The sequence below is a fragment of the Grampus griseus genome (assembly GCF_964374135.1).
Source record: "Grampus griseus genome assembly, chromosome: 7".
NCBI lineage: Eukaryota > Metazoa > Chordata > Mammalia > Artiodactyla > Delphinidae > Grampus > Grampus griseus.
Window position 1 is genome coordinate 25,196,285 of NC_139001.1, and position 16,236 is coordinate 25,212,520.

At 35.6% G+C, this 16,236-nt stretch overlaps 1 protein-coding gene across 1 annotated transcript in view; it reads left to right on the forward strand.

Moving 5' to 3' along the window:
• ERBB4 (erb-b2 receptor tyrosine kinase 4) overlaps positions 1-16,236 on the forward strand; it is a 687,762-nt gene that overhangs the window by 465,270 nt on the left and 206,256 nt on the right. The window lies entirely within an intron of this gene.

Here is a 16,236-nt window from a genome sequence, read left to right on the forward strand (position 1 = left end):
TGTGCCTGGCAGAGGGACACAGAGCAGGCTCTTGCCCTCAAAACTGTGTGTCCCAACCCCGAGGGTTTAGTGAGTTTAGTGAGGAGTTCTATAGCAGTGGTTCAAGGGTGGAATTGCTGATAAGATTAGGGTGTGTGCAGGGCCTCCTTTCCTTTAATCTGGCCTCAGTTGGTGTCTTGAAGAGCTTTTCTGGTTCCTTTAATCTGGAATGAAGAATGCTAACAATTTCCATTTGTTGGGGGTTTTCTTTCTGTAAAGAGCACAAAGATATTGTTATTTGTATCCCGGGACCCTATTGTTTCTTGCCTGCTCCTTCCTTGTCTCTGAATCCCCTCCCTTCCCTGATTAACAACTGTTTGAACCTGCCCTTTGGAACTCAGGGAAGGTCACTGAGGCTGAACAGAAAGGCTCCAGATTCCAGGAGCCCACAGTGTCCCCCTTGGTTTCAGTGCTGTGTCTTAACAGTTGCTAAATATTTTAAATATGATTCTTGCTGCATATCTATCAACACCTATCTAACAGACATTGAGTCCAATAACTAAATAATGTTCCTTCTGCCGGTCTCTAAAATTTCTGACGCTCTCTACAGCCGGTTCAAATATTAAAATGTAAAACAAGCTTTTTTCAGTGATGTCACGATCAATTTGATCTTGATCATAAGTATAAATTTGTGAAGGGAACTTTCAAAGAAGTAAAAATGATAAAGAAAAAAGACAGTGAGTAGAAACAGTGTAGTTAATATGTAAAACTGATAGTAAAAGATCTTGCCCAGTCCAGACAGCAGCCAAAGCTGAAATTCACAAGAATGCTAATAATCTCTGCTGGAGGCTTGGACAGCCATTTTTGTCATATTTCCATGGAAACACACTGGCAAAAAGGGGTTAAGAGGCTACAAAATAATCACCTAGGAAAGAAGCTTTGAAAACCTCATCATGATTTTGAATGACTATTTGAAAGCTCCTAACCCCGTCCATTTTTTCTTTTCCCTCATCTGAAGTCTATTCCCATGGAAACAGGAGTGGGGATGGCAGCTTGAAGTTACAGATTTCTGCTGAAATTTAGATGAGGCTCTGATTGAGCCATGAAAGGCATCATTTTCCTAGATGGTTGATGGATCTGGTGACCAACAGACTCTAAAGAGTCTGATCTTCTTAAAAATGAAAAAAAAAAAATTAGGGAAAATACTTTGACTGCACCTTTCCTACCTGGTGAATAACTGCTAGAAGATTAACAGATTGATGAACTGCTATTGGCAGAGTTTCAATAAATATCAAGCAGAAACACTTCTTACTATTTTCTCAACTTTTAAAACATTAGGATAGCTTCACAACAATTAAAATACTGCTGAACTGGAAAAATTAATGATGAATTCAGTATTTTAAGTAGTCTGGTATAACTTTAATACAAACATATACCTACTTTTCATACCTACATTTTAACCTCATCTATTATGTGTGAAGATCATTATAAGTGCTTAAATAACGTATCAAACCACAAAAGGTCTATGTTAGCAAAATTATTTGCAATTTGGACCTAAGAATTGAGTTGAAATTGCAAATATTCTCAGGGTTATTAAGTTAAAAGTCATGTTTGACATATGTCTTAGTTTGGGCTCTTCCAGAAGCAGAAGCTGACCCTGAGACAAGGATTTGAGTGAAAGTATTGATAGTTTCTTTTGGAGGTGAGGGACTCATCAGTAAGGGAATATGGAAATGAGACAGGAGAATCAGTAAAGTCATCTGCCTTCATGAGTGACTGGAGCTTCTTTCCATTGGAGAGACTCTGGCAGCCAGTGTAGGACGTACACCTCCGAGTTACTCTCCTTAAAATGTAAGGGAGATGATGAAAGGACTCCAGCTGTCAGTCATTGGTTGAAAGCAACTGGAAGAGAAAGACATTTATTCTCCTGCATATGCTACCTGCAGAGTGTGGCAAAACAGGCTTCAGTAGCAAGAGAAAGCCATTAGGCAAAGAAAGGCAGGAGGAAATCAACTAAGGTACAGCACTATGGTAGAGTGTTCCAAGGATAAGTTTCAAACTAAAATAACTGCAACCATGCCACATGTCTCCTTTGCAGACTGGTTATGTGTGTATTAGTATTAATATGCATGTGTGTGCCTGTGTTTCATATCATTGTATAGGAGGAAAATACAGCTTCCAGAGACAATGGAAACTGCATACTTTTATTAAGCATTAGACCTTTTTGCTGCCCTCCTCCCTGCAACTTTACTCTTAGGGTAGAATATTCCAGATTTAATAACTACTACTACTAGGTTTATTAGATATAGCTGTGACTCACTTGTTACAATAATGACAAACATGCAACAATTTAATACTCAAAACTCACTACATCTGCTACTTCTATTGATATCCAAGGGCAAAGGAGAGGACTTTTATATTTCCTTAGAATTTTTACCATAGGCAAAAATAAATAAGGAGCAATTTGTGTTCTATTAAATGCTACACTAAAAGCAAGAGAAGGAGGATTTGGTCACAAGGCTGTTACTCAGCTCACCTAAGTATGTCTAATGGATTCATAATGATGATAATAACACACTGCTAGTGAGTGGCCAGTACATTCTTCATTCACATAAAGGAAGATCACATTGAACATTAAGAAAATGACTCTAAAGGTCCACCTTCTTAAGAAGAATGCCTACATTTATGCACTCTCCTAGTTCTTGCTTCAAATAGCACCATTTCATTGGGAAAACACGGGTGTTTTTTGTCTCTTTTCTTTGTTTTTAAATTCATCAAATGATGCACAACAGATACCTAAAAAAATGATGCTATTGAGCAAGATGCCTGGAATTGGGGACCCTGGTCTGGTCAAATCAGACAGCCTCTTGAGTTTATCTGAGCTTCCACTACTCTGTTTTTTGTTTGTTTGTTTGTTTCCCCTGATATTTAAGCCCACTACCATTTGACATTATTTTATTTGCCTAGGAAGTGCATATATCTTTAAATTTATGCACTTAATTTATGTTTTCTTAGAAAGAACTAATCTAGGATAATTTATGTTTTCTTAGAAAGAACTAATCTAGGCTAAAAGAAATGCCATAATTATCCTAAGTTCCAGTGACTGATCAATAATACTTCAGGTTAGAGATAACTTGAATCTTCTTGGCTTCAGTTTCAGCTGTGCCACCAAATCAACCACATAGTTCATGAAAAGGTGCTGCAAGGAAAGGTGTTTCAGATCAGCCAACCTTATTGTGTAAATGGTAATTTTCTTATTAAAAGAAAAATAACTAGTTTCCTTCTTCCTATACAATAGGAACTTTTATCTTACACAATAGTCGTTTTATTGTTTTCTGAAGATGTGTCCATTGTTTCTGTTACTCTTCTCTGTATTGTGTTTATGATACTCAGTGTCTTAGTGAGAGCTGTTTCAACTCTTGTTGCTGCCATATTAGTGGGGTGAGACAGACAATTTTTTGGTCAGATTTACATTTTCTCCTAGATTATAGCAGATTTACAAAACGATTGGAAAAGATATTTTGTTCTATAACATTATTTTCACATTACAATATTTTCATACATATGGCTTCACATAGTTAACAATAACTCTTAGCTAGATCCTGTATTATACTAATAGTGGATTTTTTAAAATGCATATAATTTAATTATATTATATCTTTAGGCCTAATAGATTTTGCTAATTTGCATATATGAATACAATTCATTCATTTCAGAGGTGAAAAACATAAAATTCCTTTTTATTAAAAGCCCACTACTTAGATGTCACAGGATTCTATACTGCTTGCATGATTTTTTTTTTTTTTGCGGTACGCGGGCCTCTCACTGTTGTGGCCTCTCCCGTTGTGGAGTACAGGCTCCGGACGCGCAGGCTCAGCGGCCATGGCTCAGGGGCCCAGCTGCTCCGCAGCATGTGGGATCTTCCCGGACCGGGACACGAACCCGTGTCCCCTGCATCGGCAGGCGGACTCTCAACCACTGCACCACCAGGGAAGCCCTGCTTGCATGATTTTGAAAAATTGGTTAACCAATCCTTTTTCCGTTAAGAAAAATTATTGCTAAAGTAATTAAGAAAAGTTTTGGATAGTTGTTTTGCTTTTTAAAATAAAGCAATAACTTCAGAAAGAGATTCCAAACTCCTTAGAAACAGAATTTAGTCTTCCAAAACTCTACTAAAAAGAAAAGAAAAAAAGTACCAGTAACTAGAGTAAATCACTTCTGTTATAGTTATTTCATTGGCCCTGGTTCATGTCCTGTTAGTTGTAGAGAACTCGTTCTGAAATGGTATCACATCTGAAATCACTCAATCAGACACCTAATTCTCCAACTATATTCTCCTTTCCCTCCAGTTCTTTTCCTATAGTAACTACTTGAGAAACATTTAACCCTTTTTGATGTCTCCCATTCATTGACTCTTCGCTGTTTCTCACTATCCCTCAGCTGCCACCTGTCCTCGCATCCCTTCATAACAATCTTGAATTTGTGGACCATCTTATAATCACATTATTTTTTAAAATTTTTTATTGGAGTATAGTTGATTTACAATGTTGTGTTAGCTTCAGGTGTACAGCAAAGTGAATCATTTATACATATACATATATCCAGTCTTTTTTTTCTTTTCTTTTAGATTCTTTTCCCATATAGGCCATTACAGAGCATTGAGTAATGTTCCCTGTGCTACACAGCAGGTTCTTATTAGTTATCTATTTTATAAATAGTAGTGTATATATGTCAGTCCCAATCTCCCAATTTATCCCCCCGACCTTATCCCATAATCACATTCTTAAAAATCTTCAACTTTCTTGCTTCTCAGAATCATGCCGGCAAACAATCCTAGAAATACTAAAATTTCCCAGTGCTACGTTCTAGACCTCTTTTTAATATACATGTTTTGTAGAACATCTCACTAGATTCTCAAATTTCATCTCTAAGTCTATTTTATGAATCTGACCTCATCTCCATCCTTGATATCACCACACTGAAATCTCAGGGGAATCTCAAGTTTAACACACTCAGAATGTACCTTTTCATCTTCTTTTCTTAATCTCTTCTGCACTTAATCTTACCCATTTAAAGAATGTGTATATTTATTTACTTTATTGTACCCATCAGAAATTTGGGATTCATCCTTAAATGTCACAACCCCTCAAACTACCCATTACAAATTCAAGAGAAAATGCTTTGATTCTATGCCAAAAACACATTTAGAGAGCATCATCTTCTTTTTATATCCCATTGCCACCCCCTTAATCCAAGCCATCAACTTCTCCAGCTTGAATTATAAAAAGAGCTTCCAGTTTGATCTCCCTGTTTTCTAATACAGTGTTTTCACTAAAGCAAAATAAAACCTTCCAGTGTTTTCACGAAAGCAAAATAAAATATTAGACCCTTGGCTTCCAGGGCTCCTAACTCTTCTCCCAGTCTTCTTTCTCTTCACTGACTTTCTTTCCACTCCTCTTACAAGCCAAGCAAACCAGTCAGTGCTTTTCCCCAGTTTCCTTCTCCTGGTTACACCTAATGAACTTTTGGTTATCATTATTTTCTCAGCTTAAGTAGACTTCCTCAAAGATACCTTTCCTGACCCCTTAATCTAAATTATAACCTACTAATAACATTCAGAAAAAAATTATGCATTCATTGTGATTATTATAGATTTATTTGTCCTAGTAATCATTGTAGAATCCCACTCTCCATCACTAGACTACAGGATCTTTGATGACAGGGACTGTCTGTTGACCCCACGTCTCGTCTGCATCTCTAATGGCAAGCGCAATACAAGCATCTGGTTAGAAAGCAATAAGTACGTGGTTAATTGACTGAATGATTTTTCTATTTTTAAAGGTTGTTAATATTCCTCCCTGAAGCCTCTCTACTCCAGACTAATTGACTTAATATTTCCCTCCAGCAGTCCTGTGTCTATTTACTTTAAATCATACTTAAATTATTCTTTAATTTTCCTTACATATTTATATTGTTCATCTCTGATTTATTTCTACAAAATAAGTTTATTAAATGTTTTGAAACCAGAGCATCAACATGTCGCTGGGGAATAGTCCTTTATATTGACACTGAAGTAGGTCTCAGTGTACCCTCTGAAAGCCCTTTGAGAAAGAAAACCCCTTATAGACTTTCTATGTGTGCAAGAGGCCAGTAACCACCCCTAATGGGGATCTTCTGAACGCTTCCCTGTGAATGTTTCCATTATATATGGGAGGCACATTGTCTACTGTACCAATATTTAAATTCAGTGAATGGAAATCAGTAGTCTGTTAAAGGCTTTGCTTTCCGTACTGTAGGCGTTTTCCAGCTCTCTAAACTCCACAATTTGGGGAGTTTCATACATGATTAGAGGATGTATTGCTGTGCCACCATACAGCTGGGAGAGAATGACGCTGATCACGTGCAGTTTCTGACTCCAATCCAAGCGGTATTTGCTAATTATGATGGTTTAGGAAGAATCCCCACTCGTTTTGACTGCATCAGTAGGAAGAGCTGTTTACAATATGAAGATTGCTCATAAAATTCAGGTAGAAAGCTTTTGCCCACAGGGCAAACATAGACCAGGAAATAGAACTTCCAGAAAATCAGCAAATTTGAAATATATCAAACCTTGACATAGATGATTTTGTTAATGCTTAATTCTCTGTTTGTAGATTCACAGATATAAAATATTGTTTCTGTAAGAGGAAAGGACCATCTGAATAAAATCCTGGTTTATATTATGTGGCATAAAGTGATTTTATTTATTCATACAGCAGTGATTTTGTTCAGGAAATGAAGGCTTAATATGCTGTGATATTTGCAATAGCATACACACACATATATGTGTATCTGCATAGTGGAGTAAATAAATATAAATGTTAACTTATATATTAATATTATTATATATTATAGATATATATTACAATTATATTAATATAATATAAATATTATTATAAATTTTATATATTTATATATATTCACTCCACTGTGGTATATGGATAAATGGTAAATATACTCCATCATATTTTTTCAATGTGCTTTTGTAAATTTATTACAACACTGGGTAATCATCTATGAATGACCACATGCTTGGTATTGCTAAAATGGTTATACAGAAATTACTACTCACAAGGATATCTTGAACTCTTTTATGATCGTTTTCTCACCATGATCAAAAGAATTCCTCATTCTACCTCCCACCACTGCTGTATTAGTCAGTGTTTGTGTCACAGGTTTGTCTGCAAAGCATAGACTATCAGAAACTAAACAGATTGACAGTATGTCTGGTTGCACCCAAAGAATTTGTAATAGAAACTCTGTTGGCCTTACCTCCATCATCATCCTAGTTAATGGTTATTGTTAATGGTCATAGTAAAAGTAGAAGTAGACAGAGAGCATCCCCAGATTGCTTGAGATCTTCAAGTTTCAAGATTAACCCTACATTCAGCAACAGGTTTCGGTAATCCTGGGTCACATATGGGTGATTCCCATCCAGATTAAATGAAGATATTATATTAACAAGGACAAGTTTGGGTACTGTTTTATTTGTACTAAACTGCAAGAGTTAATCTGTACAATGGAGTATGGTGGATTTGTACAAAAACTTTAACTCAATGACAGCAAAGCCAGAGTGAAAAGGGATTGGTCTAGCAAGAAGACTTAATCATGTTCCACCATGGATCAACTATTAATAGTAGACATATTTTTAAAACGTATATTCTAGAACCTAATGTATAAAATTAAGACCAAAATTATAAATTATGAAGTAAAGAAAGAATGATTCTTTGCATCTAGATTGAGCCAAAGGAAAGCCTACAGATGGGTATTAATATGCCTATTTGTGAGGAGAATTAAGCTTTCAGATAGGATTTAAATCATTTCTCTTATTCTGAATCCAATAAGGGAAGGCAGAGCCTGGATTTGAACTGACAGCTCTCTGGTTTCAAAGTCTACTGACTTCTCATACCATTACTCTGCCTCCACCAAAAGATCACCCTATCTTAGAGAGAGATGGTGGCCATAAGCAGTAAAACAAGTGGCAGTTCCTTCACAGAGTTTTATTTCTTCTGAGTTTTTTCTTCTGAGCTCCTGAGGTGGCCCATTGCATTCATTGAATCCAAGCTTTGCTCAAGAGGTATTCTTGCTCCTCAAAGCTCTGTTGATGACCTCATCATTTTCTTTTTATTTAATATTCCTCCATATGACATTTTATGTCACTCATTCTTACCCTCAAATTAGAAAATCAAACTGTTATGAATTTCTACAAAAACTGTAGACAAATCCTCTGAATTATACAAATTAAAAAATTCTGATGTATTGCCTAAGCATTTTAACCTCATCATGACCACTTCGCATAAAATTATTACCATAGAGTCTATACTCCTTTGACCCCGTTAAAACAATAAGTTGTACTATACTTACTACATAAATAGCTCGATCTTTTTTTTTTTCCCAGTAAAGAAAATGATATCCATATATTCTTTTGAACTTTCTAAATGCTGCTGCAGTTCCTAAGAAGCCATGTTTTTGGCACTCACAGCTTATAGTTTACATAGAGCTTGGCACAGTGTGATTAGAAATAAGAATGAATACCTCTGAGGTAGTATAACATTGTGAGACCAGTTTGTCCCAGAAAACAAGCAATCAGCGAGGGCTCTTTATCTCAAAACTAAAAAGCTTAGGGTTTTCTACAGTGATCTTTGCCACTGGAATTTTATCTAGGGTTTTGATCCACTTAACAAATTTAATCTAACCTCTCTGGACTTAAATGTTCCATTATCTGTTAGAAAATAATTAGAAGCTGTAAGCAGAAGTCTGCATACGTGGAATTCCTCAGGAGTCCCTAAGCTCATTGAAGCCAGGAGTTTGACAGATACTGGTCAGCTGATATTGGGCCAGCAGCTAATAATGGCAGGAAATGCTGCTTAGCTAGGTGAGAAAGTTAACTTGGGGAAAATGAAAATGAAACATTTGGGATTTACAGTTGGAAATAAATTTCCCTTTTTCATTTGTTTCCTGGTAAGAAAATAGCCAAGGGAGCTAGTTCTTTTTTTCTTTTCTTTTCTTTTTTTTTTGATAACTTATAATTAAGATCTAAGGGCCCACTTGATCTCAACCATATTCACTATAATTTCCTTGTATTCCCACAAAGAAATTTTAGTGAATTGGGAATATGTTTGGTATAATGCATACAAATAATAGGTGAATCTGACCAGTAAATTAAAAATTGTCAGCTCTAGCAGCATGTGGTAAATTAACGGTAGGAAGCACGTGTAAGCTTTTTGGGAAGGCTGCAAACACAAGAGGTTTGAGTATAAAGGCAGAAAAGGTTTTTTCTCCGATGTTTAAAGCAATAAGCCAAGTTCCTTTAAAATGAAAAATTAATTTCAAAATGGAGCACTCATTCACTTAATGAGTGTGTTACTATATTCTAACAAAAAAGTATTTTTTTCTTTTGTGGCTAGATGCTTCAAAATACAATATTTTCTATTTTTCATATAACATTGATTTAAAAAAGAGTAAATCTCAACCTACATTACTCTCTGTTCTCTTATTTTCTACTAAGTTTATAATGCATGTACTAAGGTATAACACCTGAAGCTGTGTGTTATTTTTGTTTCCTCAGCAAAATTGTTAATGTCTTTGGTTAAAAGCTACTTTAAACTTTGTAACTCCCACAATAGCCATTTACTGAGTAGTAAGTTTTCAGTAGATTTTTATTATTAGTTTGGAAGGATGGGTAAAATACATTTACTTCATTTGTTTTTTAATAGACTTTCATGGAATGCCTACCATGTGCAATGTCCCGTACTATCTATGTACTCCAAAGATTATAAAGATAACTAGCATGGCATAACCTTAACCTTAGTGAGATTTGTCTAGTAATACAGTAACTTGATAAAACGGAATGTTTCATCAGGTTGAAACAAAGAAAGTATGATAGGAGATTAGTATAAGAAAATATTATCATTAATGGTGAGTTTAGGGATCTTTTAAACTTTTCACCAGTACAGGAATACCAAAGTTTTTTGGCATTACAATTTATTTAGTTGCATTTGTCTAAAATGCATGCATTTTCTGAAATAAACTAACACTGTTTCAACTTATTTTTTCTATCCTTATATATTATATACTATATATATTTATTTTGATATATTTTATGCCATATAAAAATATATATATATGTGTGTGTGTGGGTTTCCTTTAACCATATTGAGTATGTGTGGTTTTGTTTGTTTTTTGAATTCTGTTTTAAGTAAGGAGAGGATAAATTAATGTACAAATATTTTCTTATAATTTATTTAACACTAACTCCCTCACAGTATGATATTAGAGTTTAATATAGTTCTCAGATATAGGTGCATGATTCCTTATTTTAAACCCTGAAATTTCTCATTTCAAATATGTTTATTTTTAAAATATTTATAAATATTATATATATATTTTACTTAAAAACAAGATTTTTTCAGTTTCCTTCTTAATGGAATTATTACTTGTGGGAGTTAATTTATTAAGAATGTCTGGCTGTAAATGCTCACCCAAAAGAATGCCACAAATTATCCCCTATTTTATTGAGTTATTGGTATGAATATATTTTGAAAAGACTATTCTTTTTTTCACTTTTATTCACAGTAAACTCTCAATGTTCATGACAATATTTTCTAGTTTGCTTTTGATAGCTATGAGTAATATCAACAGGCTCATTAAAAACAAACCAACTCTACTACTTGATAATCTAATTGTCATTGAACATAACCACCTATAGAAAAAAAAATAGTGCTATTTCAAAACAAAATTCTCTTTTTCTCCTCAATCAGGTTATATTCTTATAATATCTCCATATCTCTTTAGTAATCTTTTTTTTTGGTACAGTAAATTTGTATTTATGTACTTCTCAGACATTTGTAACTGTTAAATGTTACTGTTTACAACTGTGTGTTAAGATGTTTATAAACAGTACGAATATACTTGTGCTGGCAGAGTTTTCTAATGGAAAATGAGTAAAGGACTTTCCTAATAAGGCATAAAGTCTTTGCAGTGCTCCTGAAGTAAACAGATTTGTTACTAACAGACTGTCATCCCTTTAATGCTTCATCAGCTGTCCAGAGGAAATTAACCACCACCATCTGCATCTAAAAGTATCCAATTTAAACTGATAGGTTAGAACTGCAGCAGGGCAAATGTTGCAGTGAGATGGGTAGTGGGTGAGAATTCTTATATTTCCCAATTTCAGATGTTCTATCTAAAATTACTATTAAGTCTGAAAAGACCCATAAGCTCAAGGTATCCTTCCAAAGTCGTTCCTCTGTATGTAGAACAACATACCATGTTCTAGTATGAACAAAGATGAAGTACAGATTGTTCCTCCAGTAAATTTAATATTTATCTTCTTATGGGGCTTATGTGTCATTGCCCATTTTTGTTTTAAATTTATTTATTTATTTATTTATTTATTTATTTTTGGCTGTGTTGGGTCTTTGTTGCTGCATGTGGGTTTTCTCTGGTTGCGTCAGCGGGGCTACTCTTTGTTGCAGTGCACAGGCTCTAGGCGTGTGGGCTTTAGTAGTTGCAGCACGCGAGCTCAGTAGTTGTGGCTAGCAAGCTCTAGAGCACAGGCTCAGTCGTCGTGGCGCATGGGCTTAGTTGCTGCATGGCATGTGGATCTTCCCGGACCAGGTCTCAAACCTGTGTCCCCTGCATTGGCAAGCAGATTCTTAACCACTGCACCACCAGGGAAGTCCATTATTGCCCATTTTTAAGCAATAAATTATTTTATCCCGTTTAGATTTAGACTTTGATTAGCTTGAACTTCTTAAAACAATGTCAGAAAAACAAAAAGGAAACAATTTATGTAAAATCTGTTAAGTGTGATCCAGGTGTGTGGAATAAGTTTTCTTTCATTCATCATGGTAATAAAGCAACAAAGACCACCAGACTTTAAAGTGTACTTTAGCACAGAGACTTGCATAATTAATGCCAACTTTTCACAGTAAGAAAGTGAAAGCCTATGTTTAGGAACTTACTATTATTTAGGGATTTTCTTAGCATGGCTCTTCTTATTCCCATTAGCAATTCAAATAGATACAGTGATGTTTCAGTTTCTGAAGAGTAATGTATATGCCAGATTGTTATTATGTGGATAGTAAATGAAGGTTTTTAGGAGTCTCTGTTAGTAATACAAGATATTATTTTCATCACCTTAAATGAAATGCATTCCAAGCAAGTCACTATTGGTTCAAGGTTAACAGTCAGCTAATCAAGACTTGTTGAAAGACAGTTCTGATACTTAAGTCAACCAAGCGGTCTGTTTAAAATATGTATTTGCCAGCTAAGCCATTTTTGAAGCATGATCCTATGTTATCTAACTGTCCTTTTGGTGATGAGATATTACATTATAAGGTCTCTTTGTGCCATGAGGTTGATAAGGCTGAATGTGAACACTGGCATACACCTAAACTATTTGACTTACAAATCATCATTAGAGCATAAAGTATTCAGGGACAAGGGGCCTTGGTGAATTACTAAGTGATATTTATCATTTGGATTTCTCCTTCTCAAGTGCTTAAATTTAGGAACATTTCGGCATTTGATAGGGAAGAGTGGCATAATTTCAAGGTAAAATTTACCTGTAAGTAAGAACAAAATCAGTCTCGTATGAAACAAAAAAGAAACGTATGAAACAAACAAACAAAAATAGGTAGAAGCTCAATTAAGATTTGGAGAAATTCTGTGACCCACTATATTTATATAAGCTGACTCTCAAATCATGTTTCTGTCTCTCAGGGTGTTGATTACTATATAACACTTTACAGAGAGTAATTATATATTTCATTTCATCTCTGATAACTGGCATTTTTAATTTGCCACTGCAACATCAAATGACCTATGTATTAGACTATGAGGCTCCATCTGCAGTTTGTCAAGGAGAAAACAAAAATGTTATAAACTAATGGATAACTGGAGAAAGCAGAAATTGTTTCTTTTTAAATATGGTATTCTGTAATAGTTAGTTCAATCAAAAAAGTAAACTAAATCAACCCACTTGAAAAATAATGGCAGTCTGGTGGAACCCAAATGGCAGGAATACAGGTGTGCCTCAGGAATGAGCTGGAACTAGGAAATTAAAGGAAACTACAATCCCTAAGGATCCACAGAGAATTCTCTCACCTCAGTTTCTACCCAGCTTGTGGAAAGTGTCCCACTAACCTCTAGTCTAGAGAGCAGGGTTTAGGGAAAAGCTTCTCACTGGCCTGTGTTGGGAGTATGCCTATGCAGGGATCAAATGAGAGGGTGGAGCGCCCTTGTTAAAGATGGCTGCTGATGGCCCAGCAGTTTTACCATATATGCTGCATAAACACTAAGACTCCTAACAGGGAGAAGAGGTCCCAGAGAGGCAACCCAACAGGTGACTGCTAAAAGCGGTTAACGCTTTTGGTTCAATCAAGGAAACCAGAAGAAATTTTTATTTTTTATTTGTTGTTTTTTTTAAATTATTTTTTTATACAGCAGGTTCTTATTAGTTATCCGTTTTATACATATTAGTGTATGTATGTCAATCCCAATCGCCCAATTCATCCCACCACCCCGACCTGGTGCTGCTTTCCGCCCTTGGTGTGCATACGTTTGTTCTCTACATCTGTGTCTCTATTTCTGCCCTGCAAGTGGGTTCATCTGTACCATTTTTCTAGGTCCCACATATATGCATTAATATACGATATTTGTTTTTCTCTTTCTGACTTACTTCACTCTGTATGACAGTCTCTAGATCCACCCACGTCTCTACAAATGACCCAATTTCATTCCTTTTTATGGCTGAGTAATATTCCATTGTATATATGTACCTCATCTTCTTTATCCATTCATCTGTTGATGGGCATTTAGGTTCCTTCCATGACCTGGCTATTGTAAATAGTGCTGCAATGAACACTGGGGTGCATGTGTCTTTTTCAATTATGGGTTTCTCTTGGTATATGCCCAGTAGTGGGATTGCTGGGTCATATGGTAATTCTATTTTTAGTTTTTTAAGGAACCTCCACACTATTCTCCATAGTGGCTGTATCAATTTACATTGCCACCAACAGTGCAAGAGGGTTCCCTTTTCTCCACACCCTCTCCAGCATTTATTGTTTGTAGATTTTCTGATGATGCCCATTCTAACTGGTGTGAGATGATACCTCATTGTGGTTTCAATTTCCATTTCTCTAATAATTAGTGATGCTGAGCACCTTTTCATGTGCTTCTTGATCATCTGAATGTCTTCTTTGGAGAAATGTCTATTTAGATCTTCTGCCCATTTTAGGATTGGGTTGTTTGTTTTTTTACTATTGAGCTGCATGAGCTGTTTATATATTTTGGAGATTAATCTTTGTCAGTTGCTTCGTTTGCAAATATTTTCTCCCATTCTGAGGGTTGTCTTTTCAACTTGTTTGCAGTTTCCTTTGCTTTGAAAAAGCTTTTAAGTTTCATTAGGTCCCATTTGTTTATTTTTGTTTCCATTTCCATTACTCTAGGAGGTAGATCAAAAATATCTTGCTGTGATTTATGTCAAAGCATGTTCTTCCTCTGTTTTCCTCTAAGAATTTTATAATATCAGGTGTAGTATCCGAGCCCTTACATTTAGGGCTCTAACCCATTTTGAGTTTATTGTTGTGTATGGTGTTAGGGAGTATTCTAATTTCATTTTACATGTAGCTCCAGTTTTCCCAGCACCACTTATTGAAGAGACTGTCTTTTCTCCATTGTATATCCTTGCCCCCTTTGTCATAGATTAGTTGATCATAGGTGTGTGGCTTTATCTCTGGGCTTTCTATCCTGTTTCATTGATCTATATTTCTGTTTTTGTGCCAGTACCATATTGTCTTGATTACTGTAGCTTTGTAGTATAGTCTGAAGTCAGGGAGTCTGATTCTTCCAGCTCCGTTTATTTCCCTCAAGATTGCTTTGGCTATTCAGGGTCTTTTGTGTCTCCATACAAATTTTAAGATTTTTTGATCTAGTTCTGTAAAAAATGACTTTGGTATTTTGACAGGGCTTGCATTGGATCTGTAGATTGCTTTGGGTAGTACAGTCATTTTCACAATATTGATTCCTCCAATCCAAGAACATGATATCTCTCTCCATCAGTTTGTATCGTCATTAGTATATAGGAATGCAAGAGATTTCTGTGCATTAATTTTGTAACCTGAAACTTTATCAAATTCATTGATTAGCTCTAGTAGTTTTCTGGTGGCATCTTTAGGATTCTCAATGTATAGTATCATGTCATCTGCAAACAGTGAACAGTTTTACTCCTTTTCCAATTTGTATTCCTTTTTTTCTTTTACTTCTTTGATTGCTGTGGCTAAAACTTCCAAATCTCTGTTGAATAATAGGCGTGAGAGTGGACATCTTTGTCTTGTTCCTGATATTGGAGGAAATGCTTTCAGTTTTCCACCATTGAGAATAATGTATACTGTGGTTTTTCGTATATGCCCTTTATTATGTTGAGGTAGGTTCCCTCTATGCCCACTTTCTGGAGAGTTTTTATGATAAATGGGTGTTGAAATTTGTCAAAAGCTTTATCTGCATCTATTGAGATGATCATATGGATTTTATTCTTTAATTTGTTAATATGGTGTATCACATTGATTGATTTGCATATGTTGAAGAATCCTTGCATCCCAGTGATAAATCCCACTTGATCATGGTGTATGATCCTTTTAATGTGTTATTGGATTCTGTTTGCTAGTATTTTGCTGAGGATTTTTGCATCTATATTCATCAGTGATATTGGTCAGTAATTTAATTTTTTTGTAGTATCTGTGTCTGGTTTTGGTATCTGTGTGATGGTGGTCTCATAGAATGTGTTTGGGGGTGTTCCTTCCTCTGCAATTTTTTGGAAGAGTTTGAGAAGAATGGGTGTTAGCTCTTCTCTAAATGTTTGATAGAATTCATCTGTGAAGCCATCTGATCCTGGACTTTTGTTTGTTGGAAGATTTTTTTTCTTTAATTTATTTATTTTATTTATTTTTATTTTTGGCTGTGTTGGGTCTTCGTTGCTGAGCATGGGCTTTCTCTAGTTGTGGCAAGCGGGGGTTACTCTTCGATTCAGTGTGTGGGCTTCTCATTGCGGTGCCTTCTCTTGTTGCAGAGCATGGGCTATAGGTACGTGGACTTCAATAAATGGGGCACGTGGGCTCAGTGGTTGTGGCTTGTGGGTTCTAGAGCACAGGCTCAGTTGTTGTGATGCACAGGCTTAGTTGCTCCGTGGCATGTGGGATCTTCCTGGATCAGGGA